The 17,771-nt window shown below is 44.1% G+C and overlaps 1 protein-coding gene across 2 annotated transcripts in view; it reads left to right on the forward strand.

Moving 5' to 3' along the window:
• The first annotated feature begins 2,185 nt into the window (after positions 1–2,185).
• Fyco1 (FYVE and coiled-coil domain autophagy adaptor 1) overlaps positions 2,186–17,771 on the forward strand; it is a 64,850-nt gene continuing 49,264 nt past the window's right edge. The window contains exon 1 of one of the 2 annotated variants that reach the window (XM_051201324.1): positions 2,186–2,324. The gene's annotated coding sequence lies outside the window, so the exon portion shown is untranslated. Of the gene's footprint in view, positions 2,325–16,887; positions 16,904–17,771 lie in introns of those variants that run through there. The other variant, XM_051201333.1, reaches the window with a different exon arrangement.

The raw sequence follows: 17,771 nt of genomic DNA on the forward strand, positions 1-17,771 counted from the left end.
TCTTAAGGAGACAGAAAAGGCAAGTTGCTAGGGAAAATAATAATAATAATTAAAAGGCCAAGTTTCATAATCAATAAATGTTTCCATGTCATTATTTGGGAGCTGGTGGCCCAAAAAAAAAAAAAAAAAAAAAAACACCAGTTTTACTCCAAGGGACTCCATTGCTCTCTTCTGGCCTCCTTCTCTTTGTAGATAAAGCTGAGCATTTTGTGTACCTCCATCCCATCCTACTTTACAGCTCTCTCCATTAGCCAAGTGAGCCCATATTCTTTACCTCTCTGAGCCTGTCTACTCCACTTTGAAAAACATAAATGAATCCTAGCTACATCACAGAGTTGTTTTTTATGAGCACTCTATCCCGCCAGCCTGGTCCCACAGGCACGTCAGCCCCAAATAAACACACAGACGCTATATTAATTATGAAGCTGTTGGCCAATGACTAGGGTTTCTTATTGACTAGCTCCGTCTTAATTATTAACTCATTCCTATTAATTTATGTATTTCTACGTGGTCTTATCCAACCAGAGAACACCTCACTCTAGTCCTCACTTGAGTCCTCTCTTCCCCAGACTCACATGATGACCCATCTCTGCCTACACTTCCCAGAATCCTCCATATCTCCTAGCCCCGCCTATTGTGCCGTCCTATTGGCCACTGTGTTTTATTCATCAACCAATAAGAGAAACATTTGTACAGAAGACATCCCCATCAGTTGTGTTCAGTTTTAAACATAATGTTACATAGGTTTTTGGTTAGGGTATGACATATTAGGTTCTTAATATATAGAATCATCTGGAGCACAATATTTTGGTCAATGTTGGACCATATATGACTGTGATTCCTTAAAACTAAATTGTCTAGTGATGTCATAGTCATCTTAATTTGTATAACTATATTCCAGATGTATTGCCCTATTATGAAATTCTCAAAATGCATCACTACCTTTATATAACACCCCACTGTTGGAGGCCTGTCTCCCTCTTCTCTGGAAACTTATTTAGAAACTAAGTTTCAAACAAGGGTGCTTAAAATCTCTCTCATCCTTAACATCCCAAAGTTGTTCCGGCTGTGGTTGAAGAAAGTTTTTCTCTGTCCACTATGTTGATAATTCTTCATTTCCATTGTCATCTCCTCTCACTTCTCCATTTGTGTGTGTGTGTGTGTGTGTGTGTGTGTGTGTGTGTTTCCTTTGTCAACAGGAAAGGGAATAATTTTTGTCAAGAGGTTCCCTTTTATTCTTCTCCACAAACTGCCAACTCCATCAAGTTAATGTTATCTCATATACATCTCATGTAAAATATGAAATTAATTAAGAAATCTTTGTCCGACCAGCAGTGGTGGCACATGCTTTAAAATTCCAGCACTTGAAAGGCAGAGGCGGGCTGATCTCAGGTGAGTTTGAGGCCAGCCTTTTCTACAAAGCAAGTTCCAGGATAGCCAGGACTGTTACAGAGAAACCCTGTCTTGAAAAGCCAAAAGCAAATATATGTATGTGTATACATATATTTCTTGTGAGAATCTATTCTGAAAACCTGAAATGCTGAGATCTGGCATTCGCCACTAGTTAAAAAGTTCTGTGAGGCAGAAAGGCATTTCTAGCCAAAATGGCAAAAAGTAAGGCAGGAGTGGCCAGCCACAGCTAAGGAACAGAACCGACAAGCTGATATCATCGTATGCACTCTCCTTTTTCGTTAGTATGCTCATCAATTCTGGTCTCGGAATGCAGTGTTCTATCGGGGTGCTTTTCAGTGCTACATCAAGCAAAAACACAGGGCTGGGGAAGTTAAGCGTGGTAGGTAGATCATTAACACATAATTTCAAACACTGATTTCATGTTAAAAACTGAGACTTTAGATCCAGCAATACGTAGTGGTTTTTTTTTCTTTTTTGTTCAATAAGTAAAACTTAATGCACAAAAAAATATTAATGAGCTATTTTTACATTGTCTGGGGGATTTTTGAATCAGGTACATTATTTTATATTTATGGCTTATGCACAGTTCAAAGCCACACTGCAACTGTTCGACAACAGTAGCCAGCAACACTAGCCCAGGACTTCCGGCCCTGCTCCAGGTACGCAAAGCTTGTTTAGGTTTCTCCAAAGGGACGCCACTTTCGTGGAGCAAGTCGGGAGTCGTAGTCAGTGTCCACCAGTCCGCGTTACCCGATGGGAGTTGTAGGCCATCTGTGGAGCATGCCGGGAGTTGTAGTCCGCGCGGACTCGGGGCGTTCTGTGCGCTTCATGGCCGCTGGCACTAAGCTCTCCTACTCTTCCGCTCGGCCCTAGAAAGTTTCGTTTCTGCCCGGCGGTGGACCCACGAGCGTGTAAGTGCCCAGGGCGGCAGGAGAGACTTCGGGTACACTGGGGGCGCTCTGGACCCCGGCGCGGAGGCTTCTCAGGGACGTAGGCAGTCACCTGTTGCCAAGGCTGTCCCCTCCCACCCAGGGCGCCCGCCGCCCCGGAGAACCCTCCGTGGCTCCAGGGCCCGGGCAGTCGGTGGGGTCGGCTAGAAAAGACCTTGGACAGTGTGGGAAGACCTGAGCCGGCAGAGGGGCCACCCTGTGGCGAGGCGGGGCTTGGTCAGTACACCAGAAACCCCTCCAGAGTTCTCGCGGGCATTGGAGCTTAGTCTCCAGGAAAGCAACCCCTCCTCTTTGCAAGAGTCCTGGCGCCCCTTCGATCCCGAGAGCGCTGTTTGTTCCTTTCTGTGCCCCCGCCGATCTTACCCACTCGCCCTTGTGTTCAGGTGCAGGATGTCAAGGTAGCTCCGCGGCGAAGTTCTGGAAACGCTCGTAGAACAGCTTAGCGCATCTGGCGTGGTAGCGCTAGGCTGGGAGAGCTTGGCACCCAGGCTGGGGACGGGGGCAGGGCGGTACCCTGTTTTCATAAAGGAAAAGAGCATGTGGTTGGTGCTTAAGCCACGTAGTGTTTCTGTTGATGCATTTATAACGATCCCTCGTGTCACTCTAAGGTGCTGTCTCCTGCAGAAAAGCAGCACTCGTTGATATTGCCTATGCTGATCAGAGTCCCTCGGTTCATCTGCTTGTCTGACTTAGCGCAGTGGTTTTCTTTCCAGACAGAGAAATGGGTCAGGGGCTTTTAGGGGCAGAGAGGATCAGGGCTTAATCCACTTACAGAGTCTCTCAGCTGTGGGCCTTGTGGTCCCAGGCAAAGATAATTAATTCCTCTGCCATCTGCCTGCTGCTGCTAGATGCTGAGCCACAGGTTTGTACTTTTATTAGAGTTGTAACCTTCTGGATAGAATTGCATGCCCCTGGCCCTCTCACTCCGTGACAACCAGTTCTGTTGAATTGAAATGCAGACTACTAGTTATGGGCCAGGATTGTTAGCATCCTGGAGATCAGCACAGTGCTGACTCAGCCTTCTTTCACTGGAAGGATCTGAAAAGACTAGCTTTAGGAAACAGCGTTCATATGCTGCTTTTAGGTGTTCTCTGTACACCACTTCATTTCTTTAGAAAATTGTTTATTTTATAAGAACATCAGCAAAGTAAGCAGTCCTGCAATGTCATCTGTGTGTGTATATATACGTATATGCTATATATATATGTGTGTGTGTGTGTGTGTGTGTGTGTGTGTGTGTGTATATATATACAGTTGCTTTACAATTTGGAAATGTATATATTTATTTTTACAGTTGCTTTGCAGTTTGGAAATGTATATATTTACTTTATTTTTACAGTTGCTTTGCAATTTGGAAATGTCTCATGTTCCTTTGCCCTTAGGGCTGGAGTTAGGATACTAGAATAGCTAAGAGCCAAGTGTTTAGTCCAGTTCTTTAAGGTGAGATAAAAGATACTGCTTGAAAGGATAACCAGCCTACAGTCCGCAACCCCAGAGAAGCCAGAAAACAAGGAGAACCCTAAGAAAGACATGGATTCCCCCCTTAACCCCAGAAAGGGAAATAGATAAGATCTCCTGAGTAAATTGGGAGGGAGGAGATGGGGGGGGGGGAGAAACAGGACATGAAGGATCAGGAAGGTCTAGTTGGGGGACGGGCTGAGAGGGAGAGCAAGGAAAGAGATACCTTAATAGAGGAAATCATTATGGGGTTAATGAGAAACCTGGCACTAGGGAAATTCCTTGGAATCCACAAAGGTGACCCCAACGAACAATCTAAACAATAGTGAGAGGGTAACTTAACTATAATCAGATTGTTGACTACCTTAATAGCTGTCATAGAGCCCTTCATGCAGTAACTGATGGCGGCAGATGTAGAGATCCACAGCTAAGCACTGGGCTGAGCTCCTGGAGTCCAGTTGAAGAGAGGGAGGAGAGGAGCAAAGGGGTCAAGACCATGTTGGGAAACCCACAGAAACATCTGGGAGTTCACTGGCTCTGGACTGACAGCTGGGGAACCTGCATAGGCTGAACCCTTGAACAAGGGTGACAGTTACAGGACTTGGGCAGTTTGTGGGGTCACTGGCTGTGGGACCAGTATTTATCCCTAGTGCATGAATTGGCTTTTTTGGAACCATTCCCTGTGGAGGGGGGTTGGGCTGGATCCTGCCCCAGATGATATGACAGACTTTGGTGTTCCCCATAGGAGACCTTGCCCTCTCTGTGGGGCAGGGGGGTGGGGAGGAGTGGCAGGACAGGAGGGAGAGGGACTGGGGTTGGTATTTATTTTTTAATTTAATAAATAAAATAAATTTTAAAAAAGAAGATAACATCTGGTGGCTTTGACCTATGTTGGTCCTTGAGACTGGAGGCCTGCTGCCTTCAGCACACAGAGTACTCAAGAAATGGCAGTCTCTAGTCCTGGCTTCCCTTTCTTTACAGGGGAGGGTTGAATGATAGGTCACCTCTGATTTCTGGAGATTTCAAAAGCAAGATATAGATAACTCAAGACTGAAGTGTATCAATGTGAGCTAGAGGAAGTGTGTGTGGAAACCTGGTAGAACTCAAGAGTTATGGAAACCACTGGTAGAACTCAAGAGTTAGGAGTCACATTCACTGCAAGCATCCCCTGGCAGCAGAAAGGGTCATATCTAGGGTCTGTAAACTCAGAGGTACCTATAAGTAGAAGACAGTTGTCTGTGGCTATGTTGACATCTGATCACCTAGGTGGTTATTGTGTTCCTACTTATCTCAAGCAGCATTTGAGCCTCAACTTGAGCAGTTACTGTGGGGTAGAAATTGGGATGTTTCTGTGAGTCTATACATGGAAAAATACTTCCTAATTTTTAGTTACTTTTTGATGACTCACTAGAATTAACTGAAGTGTCTATATCATCCTAAGAACATAGCTCATACAACTCCTATTCTCTGACATTGGAGCCACTTAGCTGGTGCTTACAATGGTCCTTTTTGTCCATGAGGCTTTCTGGCATTTGAACATTGTAGTGGTAGGGATGAGAATATATGTACACTGTGGTTCAAAGGAGAATCTGTGGTTTCATTAACAATACTGTGGTCTAGTGGTAGGTTTCAGTACCTATGGGCTAGCCTACCCAACTAGTAGCCTAAGGTAGTGCACCTTTGGCCTCAGTGGGACATCACATTCAGTCAGGGATTCCTTGGCATCCAAAAAAACTGGGACCAAAAGAGTCGTCAGCAAACTTGTCATATATTCATATGCTTGGAGCTAGGGCAGGAGCAGAATTCTCACAGAGATTCAGTGTAAGCCTGGACAGTTGAACTAGAGATGGTTAGTTGAAATGAAGCTGTAAGAAATTTCCTGAAGCTGAAGGTATAGCCCTGGATGAGGTTTTTTTTTTTTTTTTCTTTTGAGACAGGGTTTCTTTGTATAATAGCCTTAGATGTCCTGGGACTCACTTTGTAGACCATGTTGGCCTTGAACTGATAGAGATCCTCCTGCTTCAGCCTTCTGATGCTGGGATAAAAGGTGTGTGCTACCACACCAGCTAGCCTGGATGTTTTTTGTTTGTTTTGTTTTGTTTTGTTTTGTTTTGTTTTTTCAAGGCAACTGAAGACTCGGTCAGGAACTTGGAGAAGATACTTGAAATCTTAACCAAAGGTTGCCATTGAGAACATCTGTTCTTTCCTTTTCCTAGTTTGTCCAAGCACAGCAATTCTTAATCTCCATGTGAAAGAAGGTTACCCCTCACTACATCTGAAAAACAAGACAGAAAGTGGTCAGAAAATGTCAAGTGAGCTAAATGTATACTGAGTTTCATCTAACCATGCCAACATCCTCATCACATTATTTGTTGAATAATAAGGTTCACGTAAACAGTCTAAAAGTCTGAACAGGGTACAAGGTGACAGAACTCACCTATTCCTAATAAGGGAAAGTGTCATGTCCATTGCCTCTTGCTCAGGCTTCAGCCACCCTGGGTCTTGGTTTTGTTATTTTCCTGCCGTGTCCCAGAACTAGTCTGCCTAGTTGATAATGTCGGATCAAATGGCTCTTGGGAAATGTGTGATCTGGTAAACTACCACAACAGAATGCCACAAATTAGGTTTAAGCAACAGCTCTGAGGACCTAGGGAAAGGCTTGGCTGGTCCTAAGGCCTCTTTTCATTTGAATCTGGCCATTTTCCTCACTATGTTCACCGATTTGTAGTTCATAGTTCCTCTTACAAAAACACAAATCAGATTGGATCAGAATCTCCCATCAAAACTTCATTTAGTCTCAGAAATCTTTCTACTAAAGACCTTGTCTTCAAATACAATCATGTTCTGAGATATAGGGGTTAAGGTTTCAACCTAAGACCAGGTAGTAAACACAACACTGCCCCTAACAAGAAAGTTAGGTTACTGGGGATTAGTAATGGGTGTACTAATTATTGTTCTGGATGGAGTAACAATTTCTGAGAAAGATGTCCTTAGAAAGTGAACTGAGATACACACTTCTTTCTGTCCCAAATAAGACCAGAAAGACTAGAGGAATTGGTTGGAGAGAAGTTTAGGGAGCATGAGGCAGAGCTCAGTCTTGATAAAGGGCACAGAACCTTGAAACCTGGACTAGAGCCTTGGCTCTGGGTAGTTCAGGCCAACACAGCTAAGAAATGATTAGTGGATGATCCTGTCATACCATTTCCTGGGGTGACAGGTCCCATGTGGACAACAGGTCTTAGAGAAATCCCCTAAGCACTTGGAACACTGTGGGTCTGTTTAAACAGGCTAGGATAGAGGGCATACTCCTTGTCCATCCCTGAATTATGTTATTCTACTCATTCTTGGGATAGTAAGAAGCTCAGTCAGAGTCTTACAATAAGGACAATATAATCTCCACATTACATGTGGGTTTTTTTTTTTTAATGCACGTTTTGTGCTTAATAAGGAAACATTTTAAAATTGAAGAAATAGAACTTTTTTTTTAACCTGTTTTACTTTATTTTTATATTGTAATTACAACATTTTTCCTTTCCCTCCCTCCAGACCCTCTCCTATACCCCTTTTCTCTCATTAATTGTTGACATATGGCATATGTTCCTAGACATAACCTGCTCAGTCTGAATAACATTACTCATGTGAATGTGTTTCAGAGCTGTCCACTTGGTATTGAATGACCTGTTGGTGTTGTTGGTGTGCTCTTCCCTGGGAAAGATTGTTTTTTTTTTTTTTTTTTTTCCTTCCATTCTCAGCATTCTGTAGTTGCCTGTGGTTCTTTGCGTCCAGTTGAGTCTGCAAGAGCTTTTCCCATGTCCACTGTGATTTGTTTTTGTTATCATTTTTCAGTTCTCATTTAGGCAGACATGCTGGTGAAACTGCTGATGTAGTTTCTACATCATTAGAAGACACAGTCTCACAGCAAGCTCCCAGATCCCCTGCCTCTCTTATAATCCTTCCCCCCCTCCTCTGCAATGTACCCTGAGCCTTATGTTCAGGAGTTGTTTCGTAGATGTAGCCATTGGGACTGAGGTCCACAATTTTGCATTTAGATTGGTTGTGGTTTTTCTGTAGTGGTCTCCTTCTGTTGTAAAGAGAAGCTTCCTTGATGAGGGATCAAGACTATACTTATCCATGTGTGTAAGTACAAATGTTTACACTGTTGAAAATTTGCCCATGTTTCCACTATCTGAAATATTTTTATTATTATTTATTTTTTGGTATATTTTATTTCTACAAGGTTTTGTTTGGTTTATGTACTGAGAATCTATATTCTGTCTCATTCATTTGGCAAGTAACCTACTGAGGGTTTTTCGTATACCTGAACTGTACTAGGAACTGGGGACAAGTGGGAAGAATAATGCTTGACACATGAAGTACTGTAATATAAATAGTACCAAGAGCCATAGAAGGGGAATGTGAGACCCTGCAACAAAGGCTTAGAATAATGAGCACTGGACAGTTTGTTTTCATCAAAGCCTTTATCGGGCCTCAAGTTTCTAAATCTATTGGAGACGTCTTTTTTCCATTGTTCTAAATTCCTGAAAGCTAAGGCTCCCCACCGCCACCACTGCTGTTCACAGTTGTGATACCCCTACTTCTGAATGAGACCATCTTCCTTAATAATGGTGCCAGATATAGTTAGTACCAGAGGTTACCTGAGCTTCCTTCCTCAAGGCTGTGTTCAGTGCCTGTTGTGGGTTGAATGTGTGAAATACACCCCTTTAGCCTCAGGTGTTTGAACCCATAACCCCTACTTGACAGGGCTGTTTGGGAAGGTTGTGAATCCTTTGAGAGGTGGAATTTCACTGGAAGAAGTAGATTATCTGAGGCAGAACTTGAGATACCCACTTCCTGTTCAATCTGCTTTCTACATGCCAACTGGCCAGCCTTCAAGTCATCCTGCCATGCCTTTTTTGCTATGATGGAATATAGGTACTTGAATTGTAAGCCAGAATAAATCCTCCCTTAAGTTGACTTGGTTACATGTCTTCTAGTAGCAACGAGAAAAGTAACTATGAGGGACTATGTCGCATACTATCAAACACTCAGTTCTTAAACTACAGTCAGCTACACTGATCAGTCGACGTTCTGGTCCAGCAAAGACCCTGGAGGTTATTATGCCTTTGTCATCTGACATTTCCTCATCTTGGTGGCATGTGTCTTTGTTGTGGACAAGTCCATTCTTCATTGTTGAAGTAATCATTCTAGAAACATGCCTCATCCTTACCTCTCTGGGCTTTTCAGCAGTAGAACTATGGTTCCAGCCATGAGAACAGACATGTAGCCCTTTCCTTCAAACTGCTGTTCATTTTCTTAAAAGATACCTAGAAGGACTAGAGAGATGTCTCAGCAGTTGAAAGCACAGGCTGCTCTTCCAAAGTACCCATATTTGATTCCTAGCACCCACATGGCAGCTCACAGCTATCTGTAACTCCAGTTCTAGGGGATCTGACACCCTCCTACAGACAGACATGCAGGCAAAATACCAGTGCACTAAAAATAAATATGATACCTGGATTCTCTCCAGTCCAGAGCAACTGTCCTGGGCTCAGATCTTTCTGACCCTATTCTGGATCCGTGGGCCAAATTGTGGCTTGTTTGTTTATGCTCTAGGGAAATGACTAGGGAACCTCCTATAGTTCTTGAGAGGGAAGAGGCCAAGAGAAGGTTCAAGAAACAATGGCAGTGTCATAAACCCTCGTTCTTATTAAAGATGAATGCAAGAAGGTGACTCAGGCATGCAGAAGGGAAATACTTTAATTATAGGTCCCAGGAGTCAGATCACCTGATGAGCCTTTGCTCACATGTGCTGAAATGCCTGCCCCTGTGCTGGGCTCTGGAAACCCCTACAGAGTACCATAGCCCCTTAGTGAACTTCTGGTTCTTTTTGCTCACCAACAGTTCTCAGTTCAAGCCAGTGGGACCTCCTGGTCTTCAAAGGTACAAGTACCAATCAGAGGCACCTGTCTCTGTTGTTTGTGACCAGGTACACACTACTGGGCGTGTTCAACCAGGTCAAGGCTATTTACTCTTCCTGAAGGGCCATCTGCCTTATGACATCATTTATTTATTTTGATCAAAGTGGAATTTACAATTGTTCCACTTTGTTTGGGGCTGGAGGAGGAGCCCAGCTAGACCCTGTTCTCTCTGGGTCAGTTCTTAGTTGTTGTCTTAGGAAAGCATGGCAAGGTTGGCTTCCTCATCCCAGCTACCTCTCCTTGTGGTTCTTCCCGGTGTGGCTCCTCAGACATTGTGTTATTCTTGCCTGAGCCAGTTTGCAGGCGACATTGTGAGTACTAATCACTTGGACCATGGTGTAAGTAGGCTTTAGGCTGAGTGAGTGTCTTTGTTTCTTAGTTTAGAATTGACATTCTGTATGTGATGTGTATAGCGTGTAGGGCATCCGGGCAGGTGTAGAGTTAATTTGGAAATCAGAGAACATCCTTCATCTCTAAAAGAATACCTCGGTCAACTGGGATTGACATGTAAAACAAGCTTGTTTCAAATTTAAATAAAAATATCATAAAAAAATAATAAAAGAATACCTTGGTCATGACTAGGAACTCAGTATTTGGTCTTAGGTAAAACTAGTAATTTTTTTTTTAAAAGAATGTATTTATTTAGTCTCTTCTTTGCAAGGATAGGCTTAAATATAACATTGAGTTGCTAGCAAGGAAAACTATAGCTACAGGTATGGAAACTCTAGTGTTTTCTGAATTAGGGGAGCAGTCTGCTCAAGAGTTGTAGATGCCAGAGTAGACTTTGTCATTCTAGAAGTTTCAGAAGACACAAGGAGGAAGTTGACCACGGTGTGGAGAGTGCCTCCTTCTGTGTCTTTCTTTGTTATTAAGGCCCAAGATCCAAGGGTACAGTATTCTCTGAGTTTGTGGAAACAGTGTTGTCAAGATGGCAATATTCTACCCAGAGGGCTTTGATGTTCTTCCTGAGTCACTGAGAGGTGACTTCCAGAGTGTAGCGTGTAGCCTGTTTGTTTTGTTTTGTTTTAAAGCTCATAGACTAATAGTTCTCAACATGTGGGTCATGACCCCCACACAGGGGTCACATGTCAGATATTTTGCATACTAGGTATTTACATTATGAGTCATAACAGTAGAAAATTATAGTTATAAAGTAACAGTGTGATAATTTCATGATTGGGGTCACCACAACAGGAACTGTAACTGTATTAAAGCAATGGTTCTTAACCTAAAGGTAGAAGTGACTCTTTCACTGGAATCACCTAAGAGCATCAGAAAGCATGGATACTTACATCATGATACATAACAATAGCAAAACTACAGTTATGAAGTGGCAATGAAAATAATTTTATGTTTGGAGGTCCCTATAACATGAGGAACTGTATTAAAGGGTCATAGCATTAGGGAGGTTGAGAACCACTGGTATTAAAGGGTAGCATTAGGAAGGTTGAAAACTTTCATAGATTCTGGAAAATCAGCATGTGAGATCAGGGATGGGAAACAACTCACCCTGTGACCTGGGAACTTGCTACCAATCAAGTACAACCAAAATCAGGTCCCATAGAGTGCCATGGACATGTTGTGCCATGAAGTATGGATAACAGCTCTCAAGCACCACAATTTAGTTGGTCTGTTTGTTTGTTTGTTTGTTTAAGACAAGGTCTCACTGTGTAGCCCTGGCTAACCTGGAGTTTGCTATGTAGTCTAGGTTGGATTCTAACTCACAGAAATATACTTGTTTCTGTCTCATGAATGCTGGGAATAAAGGTGTATACTGACACACCTAGCTCACCTACAAAATCCTAAAGGGACCCATTTTTGCATGTATCCAGCCTCCTTGTGCCAAGATCTTAGTTTAATTGACATACGTCTTTTCCTTAAGGCTGGATTCCAAATAGCTAGAATCCAGGAAATTCAGTGGATTGTATGTTATACACATGGTCCCATTCTCTGCCTGGATGTTAGCCACAATCTGCTGTTCTTACCTCCTCTCCAGCTCCCCTCTCCCAGAAGCGTGCGCCTCAGGCTCATTTTAGCCCTTCTGTTGCCTGCGTATATAGTCATGGACTTCATGGACTAAGGGCGCAGTTATCTTCCTTCATGATAACATCTGGAAGCCACATGCCCTGGGTTGGCAGCAGTGGAATGAATGAATAGTGCAGAAAAGCTGTACCCTTCATCTTCACTATGACTCCATCTGGTCTCACTTCTACCTAATTCTTCTCAGGGACATCATGGCAACTCAGTGGTCATCGCAAAAGAATCTATTGTTCTCTCATACTGTAGATAGAAGTTTCTGTCCCCCCCTGCCCTCAGCTGCTCAGTCCCAAATAAACACAGAGAGGCTTACATTAATCATAAACGGTTTGGCCTATTGCTCAGGCTTATTACCAACAAACTCTTACATTTTAAATTAAGCCATAATTCTTAGCTGTGTTCTGCCACGTGGCTTGGTACCTTTGCTCAGTGAGGCTTTCTCATCTTGCTTCCTCTGCGTCTGGCTGGCAACTTCTCTCTGCTTTTCCTCTTCCCAGAATCCTAGTCTGGTAGCCCCACCTGTATTCCCCATCTGGCTACGGGCCAATCAGCATTTTGTCAAGCCAATATGAGTGACAAATATTGACAATGAACAAGAGCATTGCCCCACATCAGCATATAGAAGTTAATTATCCTTTTGTGAGCGCCCATCATGTTTTTAAAAATTTTCACACTACTGCCCTGAGGGGAGATATAATTCATTTAGCTGAGTTTTTATTTATTACTATTGGGATTTATGGGTTCCCCCTACCCCCTGTTTTTGTTTTGTTGTTGTTGTTGTTGTTTATGGGTTTTGGTTTTGGCTTTTGGTTTTTGAGTACTGGAACTTGGACCCATGGCTTTGAGCATCCCAGGCAAACACTACCTACCAGTATGGCTACATCCCCAGCCCTCTGGATTTTGTTTTGAGATAGACTCTTATTATATTGCCCAGCTGTTTACATAGAACAGGCCGGATTTGAACTCACAGAAGTCTTCTTGTCTCAGCCTCCCAGCTGCTGGGATCATGGGTGTATACTGCCAAGCCCAGCCCATTATGTGAATTTTTACAGATGCCACCATAAACAAGACATGGATGACAGTTGTTGCATTTCCTCTACCACCACATGCCCTTTTGCAGTTGGGTATTTGTTCCCCATTTTCTGCAACAAGAATTCTGATTTCTCTTTGCAAAAACATTGTATTAACATAAGCATAAAGTATATAGCCTTTCCAGGGGTTTCTTCTGGAGGCACAAAATGCCTGGTAGTAATTTCTGTGACTCGTTTTTCTCTTTATTGACAAGTACCCAGGAGTCATCATCAGTAGCCCTGCATAGGCCACTTGGATACCAGATGTTTTTCTCTTGTTCTCCCTGGTAGATAGCTTCTTAGATAGGGTTACATATTTCACCATGTACAAAAACCACTTGACAAGGAAAGGGTTTATTTGGCTTATAATTCCACATCATGGTCCATTACTGAAGGAAGTCATGGCAGGAACTCAAACAGGGCAGAAAACTAGAGGCAGGAGCTTATGCAGAGGTCACGGGGTTACTGTTTATTGGCTTACTCCTCCTGGCTTGCCCATCTTGTTTTCCTATAGAACCCAGAACCTCAGCCCGTAAGTGGCCCCATCACTAATGAAGAAAATACCTTACAAACCTGATTGTGTCAGGTTGACATAAAACTAGCCAGTACAACTAAGCCCTTGTCAACTTGACATACAAACATATCACTGTTGAGCCGCAACCTTCCCATTCTTGTTCATCCCCGTGGTTACACATTAATATCAACATTACAACACAAAACATTTTGTAAACTTAAGTCCAATAGTCTCACAGATCCCAATACTTTAAAAACAGTCTCTAAAAAATGTGAAGTTTCTCAACTGCAGGCTCCTATAAAATAAAAAATAAGTTAGATACTTTCTTACTTCAAGAGAGAAGAACCAGGGCACTGTCAAAATTTGAGCAAAGCAAAGTCAAACTCCAACTCTGTAAATAACTCATGGTCCAAGGTCTGGAATCCACTCCCAATCTTCTGGGCTCCTGCACAGGGCCTCGGCCAGTCTATTCTGCTCTCTCCAGCATACATAGCTTGTCTCCTCAGCTCAGGCAGCCTCCATTCCATGGCTGTTGCTGTTCTTGGCAGTCATTCCAAGGTGCTGGCATATCTAAAATGCAACTGAGCTACACTTTCACAGGTGGCTTCTCCTGGGTTGTCTTCAGGGACTCCGGCCCTACCATGTAAAGCGAAGCCTCAGCTACTCTCCATGACCCCCTCATGCCTTCAACACATACCACCTCGGGGACTCTTCTGTGCTGAGTGCAGCACCAGCATGAGGCAGACCCTTGTCCACTCCTGGAACACGGCGTCTGGGTGATGACCGTGAGGGAACACTTTGTAGAGGACTTCACCTTGATGGTGCTGGTCTCTTACTCACAGCCGATTCTTTAGCCTCGGCTGACCAGCATCCATCGTCCCAGCAAAGCAAAGACTTCAGTTTCATGTCTCTGGTCTCCTGTCAGTCACAGCCAATTCTTCAGCCCCAACTGACTAGAACCACAGGTTCTTAGTCCAAAATAGCAAAACGGCACTAACAGAGTGTTTAAGGGACTCTCACCAGGCCCCCATCATCACTTTCAACATTGTCTTCCGAGCACTACAGAACAGCCCACTAAAGTCTCAACACTCAATGACTTTCCTAGCCCACAGTTCCAAAGTCCTTCCACGATCCTCAAAACAGCGTGGGCTCAACAATAACCCCGTGCCTGGTGTCCGTTTGTGTCTTGGTTAGGAGTAGTATTGCTGTAATGAAACACCATGACCAAAAGCAACTTGGGGAGGGAAAGGATCTATTTGACTTATTCTTCCACATTACTGCTTATCATTGGAGGAAGAGCAAGACGCTGGAGGCAGGAAATTATGCAGAAGCATTGGAGAAGTGCTGCTTACTGGCTTGCTTCTTTTGACTGGCTCGCCTGTTTTCTTATAGAACCCAGGACCAGTAATTCATGGGTAGCCTCACCTACAATGACATCAGTTACTAATTAAGAATGTGTCCTACAGCCTGATCTTACGGAAGCTTTTTCTCAATTGACACTCCCTCCTCTCAGATGACTCTAACTCGTGTCAAATTGACATAAAACTAGCCAACACAATAGCTCAGCTTCATCAAAGCTAGTCTGTACCTTGTGAGTGTCTGCCTGCACAAAACATCTAATAAAGGGGTGGTGACGGGCTTGTGTGAAGACAGTGAGGATAAAGAGTCATTCCTGCCTCACCAGTACGGGCTGTCCTGGTTAGATTTTCTTGCTTGTTTGGTCAGCTTGGCACAAGCCAGGGTTATATGGGGAGAGGGAATTTCAGTAGAGAAAATATCAACATCAGATTGGCCCAGAGGCAGGTTATAGGGGCATTCTCTTAATGAATGGTGTGGGAAGGGCCCAGCCTACTGCAGGCATTTGCCACCCTTGGGCAGATGGTCTTGGGTTGAGTAAGAAAGGAGGCTAAAGCCATGAGGAGCAAGCTAGTAAGCAGTGTGCCTCCATGGCCTCTCCTTCAGGCCCTGTCTCTGGGTTTCTGTCACAAGTTCCTGCCCTGATTTCCTTCCCTGATAGACTGTAACCATAAGCCGAAATAAACCCTTTCCTCCTCAAATTGCTTTTGGTCATGGTGGGGTTTTTGTTTTGTTTTGATTTGATTTGGTTTGGTTTTTGGTTTTTCAAGACAGGGTTTCTCCGTGTAGCCCTAGCTGTGCTGGAACTCGGATCCACCCGTCTCTGCCTTTTGAATGCTGGGATTAAAGGCATGAGTCACCACCACCCAGTTTGGTCATGGTGTTTTATCACAGTAATGGAAAGGAAACTAAGCCTGGGCCTTGTGTGAAGAGGCTGGCCATAGGTTCTGGCCCTCTCTAGAGTTATGATTGGTCCCTGCCTGGTGTCTGTGTTGAGTGTGTGACCTGGGAGAAACACTGGGGTGGGAACCAGGCTTCTCATAAACCTCTCCTCTCCCTGCTCTCTTACCCTTGACAAATGGCACCAGTGCTTGTTGGGGGCCCTTTATAGAGAGTGGTTCTAGAATTCCTGAACCCTAACTCCCTGAAGCCTGTGTTGTGCATTAATGGAACTGTGGTCTAGCTGAGTGTCTGGCTCTTTCTTCCTGGGCCTGAGAAGTCCTCTTGTGTTTTTACTGAGTCACAACTGTGTTGGCTTACGAGTTAAAAATAGACCCTAGGCATCTGTTCAGTGGCAAGCCTATGCTGGCATGACCAGTCACTAGAATGCTTGTAAATATTTGGAGTTGTTTGTGGCTAGAGCCGTTTCCTTTCTGGGCTTCCTTGCCCCATTACCTGAAGCCAGAAGGGAGGCAAGGCACTAAATGAGTGAGAGCTACCACATGTTAGACTCAGGGTGGTATGTTATTTCCACTGGACTTCAAGATAGTTCCTAGGAGCCAGTAGAAGTGTTAAGTTGTTTTCTATAGTGACAGTTATGCTCAGGATTTACTGAGAAAACCCCAGGTTTGAAATCACATAGAACAATAATCAAGTCGGTTCTATCTATTGGCCTTGGGCCCTAGGTTACAGAACACCAGATTTTCCTTTGTGACTAGGAAAGGTGTTTACCTTACCGTGATGATTGTGAAAAGTAAGTGCTCTGTGTAAAATGTGGACCGGAACCCTGGGCGGGCTGTCAGTAATGTGGGTGCTACTGTCCTTACAGCAGACATTGCCCCTTCAGACAGGATGCCTAAAGGGTACATTAAAGCTTGTGAAAGGCCTTGATGTCCTAACGCATGGTCATGACTCCCTTCCAGGTGCTCACATTTCTCTTTGTTTGTCTTCAAACACTACTGTGTCCCTAAATGACACTAACAGCTGCCCGAGTCTCCAGCTGGAGAGAACTATGACTGAGCTTAAAATACTACCTTGTTCCTGGACTGGGGGGGCGGGGGGGGGGAGTATGTAGACTCCTGGGTCCTCGGGTTTAGCTGAACACAGGACAGAAGAATCTCAAACCATTGACAATGGAGAGCCACTTCCTGCTAGGCGGGCCGGGCTGGCCCTGTCAGAAGCCCTAGGGTATGTATCCCTGTCACTTGTGCCCTGGTTCCCAGCGTTGCCTGGCTACAGCTTTCCAACCGTTCCTTAGGAAGGGATGTGGGGGAAAATGGCCTTGAGCAGAGCTGGCTCCTCGGGGTTTAGGGATGTCAGAATTTGAAATAAGCAGGTCTGACCTCCTCCGTGGGAAATGGTAAGGGAGCCACTGGAAACTTTTCTGAAGATGAAATATGAGGCAGTTCTGTCCCAAGAAACAGGATGGGCAACTCAGAAAAGGCGAGCTATGCTGTTCAGCTGATCTTTTAAGTCTGTGTTGTGGTTAGGGTTTCTATTACTGTGACAAAGACTGTGGCCCAAAGCACCTTGGGGAAGAAAGAGTTAACTCTATCTCAAAACTCTCCAGTCACACTGCCTCATTGAGGGAAGCCGAGGCAGGAGCTGGCCCAAAGCCACGAAAGAGAGCTGCTGACTGGCTTGTTCCTCATGACTCGCTCAGCCTGCTTTCTCACACCATCCAGGACCACCTATCCAGTGGTGGGCTTTCCCACACCAGTCACTAAGTACGGAAATGCCAGTCATAAAAGACATTTCCTCGCTCGTGGTTTCTCCTTTGATAACTCTAGCTGTGTCGAGTTGACAAAAGTACTAAACAAAATTTAGTTTGTGTTAAGTTGACAAAAAAAAAAAAAACCAACCAGAAGAACAGTCTAGAAGCATGCCATGTCATGGTGTCAGAATGTAAGTATGTCAGAAGCAAAACTGAGCGTACCTGCTAACAAGATTCACACAAAAAGATCAATCCATCTCTCCGAGGAAGGATACCTGATGTGTCCTTGTGCCCAGAGTGGAGGTCCCCTACACTCTTTAAACTGTGGCCTCTTCCCTGCAC

The sequence above is a fragment of the Phodopus roborovskii genome, unplaced genomic scaffold (assembly GCF_943737965.1).
Source record: "Phodopus roborovskii unplaced genomic scaffold, PHOROB, whole genome shotgun sequence".
Classification (NCBI taxonomy): Eukaryota; Metazoa; Chordata; class Mammalia; order Rodentia; family Cricetidae; genus Phodopus; species Phodopus roborovskii.